At 31.6% G+C, this 11406-nt stretch overlaps 1 protein-coding gene across 4 annotated transcripts in view; it reads left to right on the top strand.

Moving 5' to 3' along the window:
* Window positions 1-1526: 1526 nt before the first annotated feature.
* LOC145266528 (uncharacterized) overlaps window positions 1527-11406 on the top strand; it is a 91629-nt gene continuing 81749 nt past the window's right edge. For all 4 annotated transcript variants that reach the window (XM_080122288.1, XM_080122287.1, XM_080122286.1 and 1 more), the window contains exon 1: window positions 1527-1665. The gene's annotated coding sequence lies outside the window, so the exon portion shown is untranslated. The remainder of the gene's footprint in view (window positions 1666-11406) is intronic.

Genomic DNA, 11406 nt, shown 5'->3' with positions numbered 1-11406 from the left:
CAGTTTTTTTGTTTGTTTGTTGGTCCATGGTGAATTTGTAGTGAAATTATTTCTTGGGTTTTCATTTTGTTTAGTTTCATTGAAATTCACATCAAAAGATTGGTTACTTGAAGCATCAGAAGATAGCCTTTTTTTTTTTTTTTTTTTTATAGAAATGTTTGCGTGTTCAAAATAATCACGTCGGTGGGTCGCCAGTTTTGGCCTTTTCCAATGTTTCTTACATTTGTTTATTATTTATTAATTAATTTTATTATTATTGTGGGGAAAAGAAGTAAAGAGAGCAAGACAGAGAGCCGAATTTACGATGTTCTTTCGTAGAAAATATATCAACAAAATAAATACAGTTAACTCTCAATTTATAAAAAAAGATTTATTACTTTTAGGAAATATTTCAATGAAAATAATAGTTCATTTATGAGTGAACAAAAGGGGGGAATTAGTTGAGATTAAGGAAGTTTTAAAATAATTGTTTACATAAAATTAATTAAAAATGAGCATGCGATAATAGAAGGGGGAATACAAAAGTTAGTTACTGTGTCTGTGTGTTCGCCCACATTGTTTTATCAGCCGACTCGCCTGCTACGTTCACAGTGTTGTCGCGTTAGTTTTGAGCTGCAGACAGTAGTGATATATATATCTTTCAACGCTATCTCTGAATTTTTGTTAACTGCCTTTTTTTGGAAAATACAGAGGTTTTTAAAGATTTTCACCGGCTCCCAGACACATAATTTCCGACAGCCCGGAAAACTCTCTGATTGGTCAAAAAAAAATCAAAACATTGAACCTCCAAAGCAATTCAGTAAAAAGAAAAAGGGCGCCTCTAGCCGCTTGCGCAGAAAACGTCTCGGGGCACTTGAATTTCCGGCAGCGAAAGAGTGAACATCGTAGCTCACCATAATTTTATAACTTAGTCCATCTATGATATTTGACGATGCTAGTTGGATTTTTCCTCTTTGAGGATTTTCCTCTAGCTGAAACAATTTGTAAACTCATTCTGGACTCACAGTAATAAATTTCCTATATACTGCTCTGACTACACATTGAGTACTCTAGTCCGGTTTTTTCACCACTGGTAAATATACATATATATATATATATATATATATATATATATATATATATATATATATATATATATATATATATATATATATATATATATATATATCAGTCATATTTAAACCATACTTGAAAAAACATATCAATGTAACTATACATATTTTTTTTTTATTAAAAATAAAACCATTCAGAAAAACAACTAATTTTGTTTGCTTATTTTCAAATTGGTAAACATTAATCATAAGGGACTTTTCTAGAGTATTCACCGTAAATAAGTTCGGTCATCAGAAACCGGAAATCACAACAAAAAAAGAAAAAAAAGAAACATAAATAAAAAAAAAACACACACACACACACACACACACATTCGGAACTTGGAGATAACCAAAAACTTAATTCTCAATATTTAATAGTATTTCTTTTTTCTTATTTTCTTTTCAAACCCGGTTTCAACCAACCGGAAACATAGCTTCCAAACCGGAGAAAGTTGGCAAAAACCGGAAGTGCTGATCACGTGCTTTCACCTGTTCGATCTGAACGAATTCCAGATTCCTATCATCTACTTCGATCCTGCACTTTTGTTTTGGCACATGTTCTAGCTTTGAGGTAAGATATTTATACATACGTACGCATATATGTATGTGTTTTTATTTTTTATTAATGACAATCGGATTTATTTATTCTTCACCTGCGCTCAATTCAAAAGTGTAGTTTGTTTTACCATGCCCAGCAATGTTAGCAAACGTAAATTTAATTACATATATATATATATATAATAAATACTGTCGTTTATTGATTGTTAAGATTGACAAAAAATTCATAATTATTTGATGCAATTAGAATTCAGGTGAAAATGATTATTTTTTTGTTGTTGTTATTAATAATAACGATGCTTTTATTGTACCGCGCTATTATTAAATTGTTAGGTGAAAGTACAGAATAGTTATAAAACACCTCACCCTTCCGATGTTAAGAATGGCTTTCTACATAACGACGTTATTTTTTCAACACGGTAAAATAGGTGCATACTGTATAAGTACCAAAATATTTTCATGTTTTGTAAATAATATTAGTGTCAGATTTCGCAGATAGGGAGGGGGGTCTGAAATTCGAGCCTCGTTTTCAGTTTGGGGAAAGTTTGGTCACGTGGTACTCAGCCGACGGTGTCACAGTAAATAACATAGCCTCCTCTGTTTTGATCCGTGCGTGTTATTCCCCCCACCCCCGTCAAGTTTAAAAAATACTCCCCTTTTTTCCTGTCATTATTTTCTTATTTACGACTTTTTTTTTTTTTTTTTTAGCGATTATCGAGACTTCAAAAGAGATAACATTAGGCACCGCCAAAAATGGCCGCAAAATCAAGTTGTTGTTGTTTTTTAAAACTAAATTACATTTATTAAAATCTATTATTTCTGAGTAACTTTTTTTTTTCCAGAAAGATAAAACCCTGAATTTTATCATATAGAAAACAGAATAATGTAAAACTTTTTCTACTATTTTTAATTCAATTTTAAATGTTAAATTTTCCCAAAAAGTTAACAATTGTTATTTTTTGTCTTGCACAAAAAACGTACTTAAATATTTAAAAAAAAGGGGTTTTGAAATAATTTATTTATTCATTTATTGTCTAACTAAGATTTAGGATGATTTTCTAAGAGAATATGCAAAAATATTATAATATAAGTACCTGAATTTCAAATAATTCCACTTATTCATATATGTAACCAGATATTTCGCGTCGCCGAAGAGTTCAGATCGACTCTGTTTACGTTTTCTTTCGATGAGACGAAAACTATGGAAGACTAAACAGGCCAAAAAAACTTAACACAAAGGGCACAATATTTATCGAATTTTTTTTTTTTGTATCGATTATTCAAAACATGCTCTGTTTAATAATGGTCATGCATTATTCGGCTCGCTAAAAAAAAATTGTTAATTTATTTATCAAAAATTTTAAAATGGCTTTTTTCGTATAAATATAAAAAAAATTTTTTTTTTGTTTTGCTTAACTTAAATTAATTATTTTACTTAACATATTCACCGAATTTCACACTTCAAAACTCAAAAGCGGGATAATTAAACACAATCGAAGTTCTGATATTCAGACGTCAAAATAAGGTATGCAAACAATTTTTTTTTTTTTTTTAATCTATAATTCTGTCCCTTACAACAACACAATATGTTTTGTTCAGTTTCAGATGATTATTTTAAGCATATTTGTTCCCACTTCAAAACAAGGGGGGGTTTTGTAAGCAAAAAAAAATATATATATAAATATCGTTTATGAAAAATAAGTACACTGTTATAAAGTTCATTCTTCTCCTAATAATCGCTGAAAATTTCGTATTGATCGGATAATTACCTGATTTTTGGTAGATTTTTAAAAAGACGGTCCGTCAAAAAGTACTGACCTGCCCCCCCAGTTTTGGCGGTGCCTAGATAACATCATGGCGTTATTTTTGTAGTCTGACCCACAAAATAACAAATAAATCCTGCCAAAAGGAAAAATGAGTTACTTTTCTCCTTATCCGGATAAGTTTGTAGGGTGCTTGCTTAGATGCTTGTATAAGGGCGCTTTTTTTGGGGTGGGTTATTACTGTACACATAGATTCGAAAAAGTTGTCCCAAAGCAAAACTATAACAAATGAATGTTATCAAAGGCAAAATAAGTTACTTTTCTACCAAACTGGATATAATTTTTTTATTCAATGTAACATGTTTATTCAGCTCGAAAACCATACGGTGTTTACCGATGTAATGGAAAATTCAAAATGGCGCCAGACTCTCTCTTTAACAGTAAGTTTGGGAAAAGCTGTTATAAATAATAAACTAGACAAAATACTGTTAGAAATTCGCTCAATATATGTTACCGTGACATAGGATGACATATTCGGTGTATTTTTAATAGTATTTTGTCTAGTTTATTATTTATAACAGCTTTTCCCAAACTTACCGTGTGAAAGAGAGTCGGGCGTCATTTTGAATTTTCCATTACATCGGTAAACACTGTATGCTTTTCGAGCTGAATAAACATGTTAAGAATGGCTTTCTAAATAGTAATCTTATTTCAGCACGGTAACATAGACTACCGTTTTTAGTGTTTTTACTTATTTTAAGGCATTTTTGTAGTTTGAAACAAGTGGTACCGAGTTGTTAGAATAATAAGATGGCAAAAATTGTTTGGAGTTTCAGGTACATATTGTTTCGACTTAAATAAACACTTGAAAATAAGTTAGGTAGAAGAGTAACTTGTGGTGGCTATACTAATAAATGCCTAAAAACATTATTGAAACTTCAAAAGAGAGAACAGTATGGCGTTATTTTTGTACTCTAACCCACAAAATAATATAACAAATAAATCCTGCCAAAGGTAAAAGAAGTTACTCTTCTCTCTACCTGGGTTTTTAGGGTGCTTATATGTTTATATTAGCTCTTAATATCCATGTTCATTCAAAGGGTTAATTTTCTGCTGTTACACCGTCGGCCGAGTACCACGTGACCTAACTTTTCCCCAACTGAAAACAAGGTTCAAATTCCAGACCCCTCCGCAGTATTTGCACCAAAATGTTTACATTAAACTACGTTACCAATAGTAACGGGTATCTTGAAGTTTTCAGCTTTAATATGGCTGACGTTTAAACAAAATTGGGGGATTAAGCAGAGAAGCACTAGTCTGCCACCTCACAGACAATAAACTTTTACCTGACTGACAATATGGATTTAAACAAGCCCGTTTTACTGCAGATATCCTAACTGTAATCTCTGAATGTATATACCAAGCATTAGATAAGATAGGTGAAGCTAGGTCAGTAGCTCTAGATATATCTAAGGCATTTGACAGGATTTGGCACAATGGTCTTCTAAAGAAAAGCAAATTGTATTGCTGGACATATACTTAACATAATCAAATCCTTCTTAGATAAGAGAAAAATCCAGGTTGTCCTTGATTGTCGTTCATCAAAACAGCATGATAGAAATACGGGTGTGCCACAGGGGTCAATCCTTGAACCTTTATTATTCCTGATATTCATAAATTACCTCCCTGATAAAATTTTCTCTGAGATGATGATATTTGCTGAGGGCACCACTCTCTATAACAGGCATGAGGGTAAAACTTATAAACACATATCTAAGGAAATTGCTAAAACTCTATAGGACGGCCTCCAGTCTGTAGCAGAATGGAGCCGTAACTGGTTGATAATGTTCAATGCTGCCAAGACTAAGCTTATTTTCTTTAATAATTACAAGAACCTTCTCAACCACTGATTGCCATGGCTAATGATACATTCACAGGCAACATGAATTGGAACAAATACATTGAAGACATTGCCAAGGCTGCTGCAAGGAAGATGAACTATCTCTCTACCATGCTAACTCATATACCTGAGAATATCCTGTATCTCTACAAGGCCACGGTTCACCCATGCATGGAGTATTGTTGCCACGTCTGCGCTGGTGCATCTGCCACTAGTCTCTCACTCTTAGACAGGGTTAAAAAAAAAGTCACCAACCTAATAAATCCTGAACTGTCAACTAAACTCCAACCTCTGTCCCATCATCAAAACGTAGCATCCTTGTGCCTATTTTACAAGTATTCAGTGCTCTGATGATCTCCCTCAACGACAATACCCTCGACAAACCCGACAAGTAGCGAAATTCCACCCCTACACTGTAAGGATCCCTAGATGCCATAAAGCTTTCTACTCGAATAGCTTTTTCGCTTGAACGGCTGCATTTCAAAATTCCCTCCTAGGCTCATGTTTCCCTGACTGTATTGACATGCAGAATTTCAAGTGTAATGTGAACAGAAATCTTGTTGCCCAACTCCCTAATAGTATCTCTGCAAATCTGATCCCAAATAGTTGCCCCTCACGACTAAGTGGCTCAGTGCCTTGTTTGGGGTGAAATGACAATAAATAAATGGGTAAACTTTTACGTACATTTTAACAATAACCTTTAAAGTGACGACTTTTATAGTTTTTCAGGTATGCTGAAAACAAATACTGCATTTAAATTTTCCACAAACAAGTTGTTGTCCGCATATTAAGCAGTCTAATTCCTGATGTTATGAGTGGCGGCCATTGTAAAATTATGCAAACACTTGCATGTACAACAATGTCCACTACTTAATACATCAGCAATTAGATTCCTTAATATATAAGATAATTACTTGTTTGCTTAAAATTTAAATGCGGTATTCGTTCAACAATGTCCACCACTTAATACATCAGGAATTAGATTCCTTAATATAACAGATAATTACTTGTTTGCTTAAAATTTAAATGCGGTATTCGTTCAACAATGTCCACCACTTAATACATCAGCAATTAGATTCCTTAATATGCAGATAATTACTTGTTTGCTTAAAATTTAAATGCGGTATTCGTTCAACAATGTCCACCACTTAATACATCAGGAATTAGATTCCTTAATATAACAGATAATTACTTGTTTGCTTAAAATTTAAATGCGGTATTCGTTCAACAATGTCCACCACTTAATACATCAGCAATTAGATTGCTTAATATAACAGATAATTACTTGTTTGCTTAAAATTTAAATGCGGTATTCGTTCAACAATGTCCACCACTTAATACATCAGGAATTAGATTCCTTAATATAACAGATAATTACTTGTTTGCTTAAAATTTAAATGCGGTATTCGTTCAACAATGTCCACCACTTAATACATCAGCAATTAGATTCCTTAATATAACAGATAATTACTTGTTTGCTTAAAATTTAAATGCGGTATTCGTTCAACAATGTCCACCACTTAATACATCAGGAATTAGATTCCTTAATATAACAGATAATTACTTGTTTGCTTAAAATTTAAATGCGGTATTCGTTTCAGCATGCTTGAAAAACTATAAAAGTCGTCATTTTAAAGATTATTGCTAAAGTGGAAAGTAAAAATTTACCAATAAATGCTACCCTAGCCAATAAAAGTTACTTTAGTACCAACCTGGCTTAATTTCTTCGTGTTTCAAAGTAGTTTTAAATGCTTTTTTTTTTAATCTCAAATATTTGAGTTTTGCAAACAAGATGGCGACCTACAGTCTTCTTCATTCAAACCTGCCACCATATTGTTTGCAAAACGTTTGTAAAAAATGAATGTTCGAGATGAAAAAACAGCATTTAAAACTACTTTAAAACACAAAAAAATGATACAAAACAAATTTTTATTGGCTATGTTAACATTTATTTCTTGTATATTTTAATTTTTACCCATTTTTTTTTTTTTTTTGTGGGCTTCTCTGCTTAATACCCACTCATTTTTAAAATGAGAAGTAGGGGGTCTTTTTTTAATAAAATAAAAACTTTTCTGTATTTTCATATAACAATTTAATGAACAAAAGGGCAGATATGCAGTTTAGGCTGTAAAGATAGCCTCTAACCCTTGCATGACTAAAAGGGACAGTTTGTAAAATTACACTGTTGTGATGTCATGTGAATAAACATCAATCAGTGATTCATTAGTTTCATTCCCCACCCCTTAAAAGTAACAAATAATATATTGTTTGATTTCTAAATCCTGTTAATAAATATTAAACAAAAACTTTATAAATTTTAAAAAGGATGTTTGGCACTTCTGCATTACATGGATGGCGCCATTTTTGTTTTTTTGTGTTTCACTAAACTGTCGCCAGATGGCGCTTTTCGATCAAAGAGCATTCGACTCAAATTGTTTATTAATTTGAAAATTAAAACTATAATATATATATATAACTTTGTTGATCTTTCAAAAAATTAAAACTATATTTTGTTACAGTGACAATTTTATTTTAATTTACAAAATCTTTCTTTTAAATTATTAGAATGTTTTGGGTTAAAAAAAAAAATCCAATGTTGCTTTAATTCAAAAACTGTTTTATTAAAATTATATTTTCTTACGCAGATTTTTCAATAAATGTTTTTACAATTATATTTTGATACATTTTTATATATGGTTTTCAAATATTTTTATATATGGTTTTCAAATATTTTTGTGTTTGGAAAAAAAATCTTGTTTGTTATTCATTTGCCGTGTTATTTGATCAAGAAGAAATTGGAGTTATCGCCCCCTAACAATGGCTCCATCCGTGCAATGCAAAAAGTGCATAATTTTTAAATAATTAAAAAGGAAATATTTTTTAAAGTAATTTCTTGCGTATATAAAAAGTTGTCGACAGACAACGCCTTTTAAGTAGATGCTTGGACGTATGCGAAATGAAAAGGCCACAATCCTTCTAAAAAAAATAAAAACAAAAATAAATAAAAAAACACAAAGCCTAAAATTATATCTTACCTTTCGATGACGACTCTACTTCCGTTGCTACACTTGTGACATGCACGGGTTCATCTTCGTCTCCCCCTTCCAGAGGGATTATTCTAGCAACCGGTGTCTTGTTACTTGCTGTTGCAGCTTCTTCATCCATCGTCTCCACGAACGGGATGATCATTTTCTTGAGGGGTACCGTACTGCTAGTTTCCGCCTCAGCGCCATCAATGTTATCCTCAACATCTGGGACCAACAAAAAAAAATACAATGTTGCTTTAATTCAAAAACTGTTTTATTAAAATTATGTATTCTTACATAGACTTTTCAATAAATGATTTTACAATTGATATATTTTTATACAATAAATGTTTTGGTTTTCAAATATTCAAATAAATATATTATTACTTAAATTTTAAAATGAATGTTTTATTTGTTCCTATTTACAATGCGGTCCTGGATATGACCTTAAACTATATCCGATGGTGAGGCCCCGCCTTGGGGAGTGTGGAGCCACCCTATCATTGCCATTGCTCCCAGGTCCAGTCTGACCCGGAGTGGTAGTACCTGTTAGGGTCCCAACTCTGGGTTAAATAGAATCCGACTTAAAAAACAAATATACTCCATTAAAAATTGTTCCTCAAAATAACTAGATTCGGCATTAAATAACCTGAAAAAGGTTGATATGCCTTAAAACAACCAACCAACCTATTTACAATGCCTCCCCATGGGACAGAGTTAGACACCAGGATCGTTTTTTAACGTGGAGAAAAGGAACAAAAATAAAAATTGTCTCAGTTGTGAAGGATTTCTCCTCCACTGACAGATAACAAGAAATTGAAGTGCAGCATCTGAAGAACAGATACTACACTTTGATCTTTTGTTAATCATGTTAAGAAATATTAAACAATAACTTTATAAAATTTAAACATAATATTATTCACGGATACATTTTGATATGTGGAAAAACTTCCGCCGTTTCTCTTCAATGCCACAAGAGTTTCATCTTTGTTCTTTATTCCCAATCTTTCTCATTTTTGTTTTAGTATGTGTCCATAACTTCAACGGTTTTTGTGTGAATAAAAGAGTTTAAAAAATGGCAATAAAAAAAATCTAAAAAAAACAAAAATAAACGAAATTTAAATTTTTCTTAAAAATGAAAAGATAAAAATCGTAAACACATGAACTTGAAATTCTTTTTCAAAACAAAAGGAAAAAACAGAATAATGTTTTTAAATACCTAAACTTTTTAAAGCTATTGCAATTGTTTAAAAAACACATAGACATTCATCGTCAATTTAAATTTTAACAATGTTATTTATAAGTTAACTCCTATAATCATATTAAAGCTGATAGCTAGATTGGTTTTACAGTTACTACCCTACCTTGTGGCCTGACCATGCATCTAGTAAATTCTAGCTCAATTTATCAACATCTACAAAAATAAACTGTCCCACCTGTCTTTGGGTCCTGGATATGACCTTAAACTATATCCGATGGTGAGGCCCCAGCTTTGGGGAGTGTGGAGCCACCCTTTAATTGCCATTGCTCCCAGGTTCACTCTGACCCGGAGTGGTAGTACCTGTTAGGATCCCAACTATGGGTTAAATAGAAACCAACTTGAAAAAAAAAACAAATATGTTCTATTTAAAAATTGTTCTTAAAAATCACTGGATTCGGCATTAAATAACCTGAAAAGGGTTGATATGCCATAAAACAAAAACAACCAATCCTGTCTTTGATTTTATACAAATCCTAGTTAATACCACTGAAATAATATATTCCAAAACAAATTTTAGAAAGTTAAAAATACTCACAGATATCTACATAAAAGTCAGCGATTGATAACATTGCCTATGAAACCAGTAATAATAATTTAAAATTTAGTGTAATACTATTTTTATCCTGTAATGCTAATTCTGACGCATGGAATTTAGACCGTTAACGCTATCCCCCCCCCCCCCCCCAAAAAAAAAGTCCAGAGATGTATCTACAAGCTGCAGCTACTTTTGAGATTCTATTCTTTTTTTTTTTTTGTTCGTTTGTTTTTTTTTTTTTTTTTTTTTTTTTTTCACCCAATGAGGATTTGGTGAAGAACCAAAAACGTTCATGACGTATGAAACTTAGATTTATTTGATTTTTCACACAATAGAAAGATTGTAAGAAAAATCGTAAAAAATTAAAAAAAATTTTTTAATTAAACAAAAACTTATTTTAAACAACATTTTTTTAAATGAACAAGTGAAGCATGCATGGTCCCCCATGAATGCATAAAAAAAAATAACGAAGTTCACATCCCCGTACCTCCATTTAGTCCCAAAAGTCCTCAGGGGGCGTCAATCCTGGTGAAAATGAACAAACAGTGCAGTTTTAGGCCTTAACATATGTAAATTTGAGTTCTGCACCATGCGAAAAAAAAAAAAAAAAAAAGAAAGAAATGACTAAGTGCCCCCCCCCCATTTAGCCCCCAAAAGTCCCCAAGTCCCCTTAACATATTTAAATTTGAGTTCAGCACCATGCACAATTTTATTTTAATTCCAAAAATCTTTCAGAGAAAACAATCCAATGTTGCTTTAATTCGAAAAATGTTTCATTTAAATTATTAAATTTTTCAGAAAAAAAAATAATTCAATTTTACTTTAATTCAAAAAATGTTTTCGGTAAAAAAAAATACAATGTTGCTTTAATTCAAAAATTGTTTTATTAAAATTGTTTTCTTACAAACTTTTCAATAAATGATTTTACTATTGATATATTTTTATACAATAAATGTTTTTGTTTTCAAATATTTTTCTGTCCAGAAAAAAAGTCTTGTTTGTTATTTATTTACTGTGTTATTTGACCGAGAAGAAATTGTAGTTATTGCCCTCTAACAAGGGCACCGTCCGTGTAATGTAGACATACACAGAAAATTTTAAACAAGTCTGGTAAAATAGTCCCAAAAATGGAGTGTTTTTATTAGCCCTAAAAGAGCCCCTGGGGCACATCTAAGAGTTATCGCGAAGTATAGACAATCAAAATTATGTAGAAAGTGAGTTGCAGCTTTTCAGAAAGTTTTATAAAAATCCAAGGTGTCAATTTTTATT

The sequence above is a fragment of the Euprymna scolopes genome, chromosome 41, assembly GCF_053919585.1.
Source record: "Euprymna scolopes isolate OS-2025 chromosome 41, ASM5391958v1, whole genome shotgun sequence".
Taxonomy (NCBI): Eukaryota; Metazoa; Mollusca; class Cephalopoda; order Sepiida; family Sepiolidae; genus Euprymna; species Euprymna scolopes.
The sequence above is the reverse complement of the archived record's forward strand: the minus strand, read 5'-3'. Positions and strand labels throughout refer to the sequence as shown.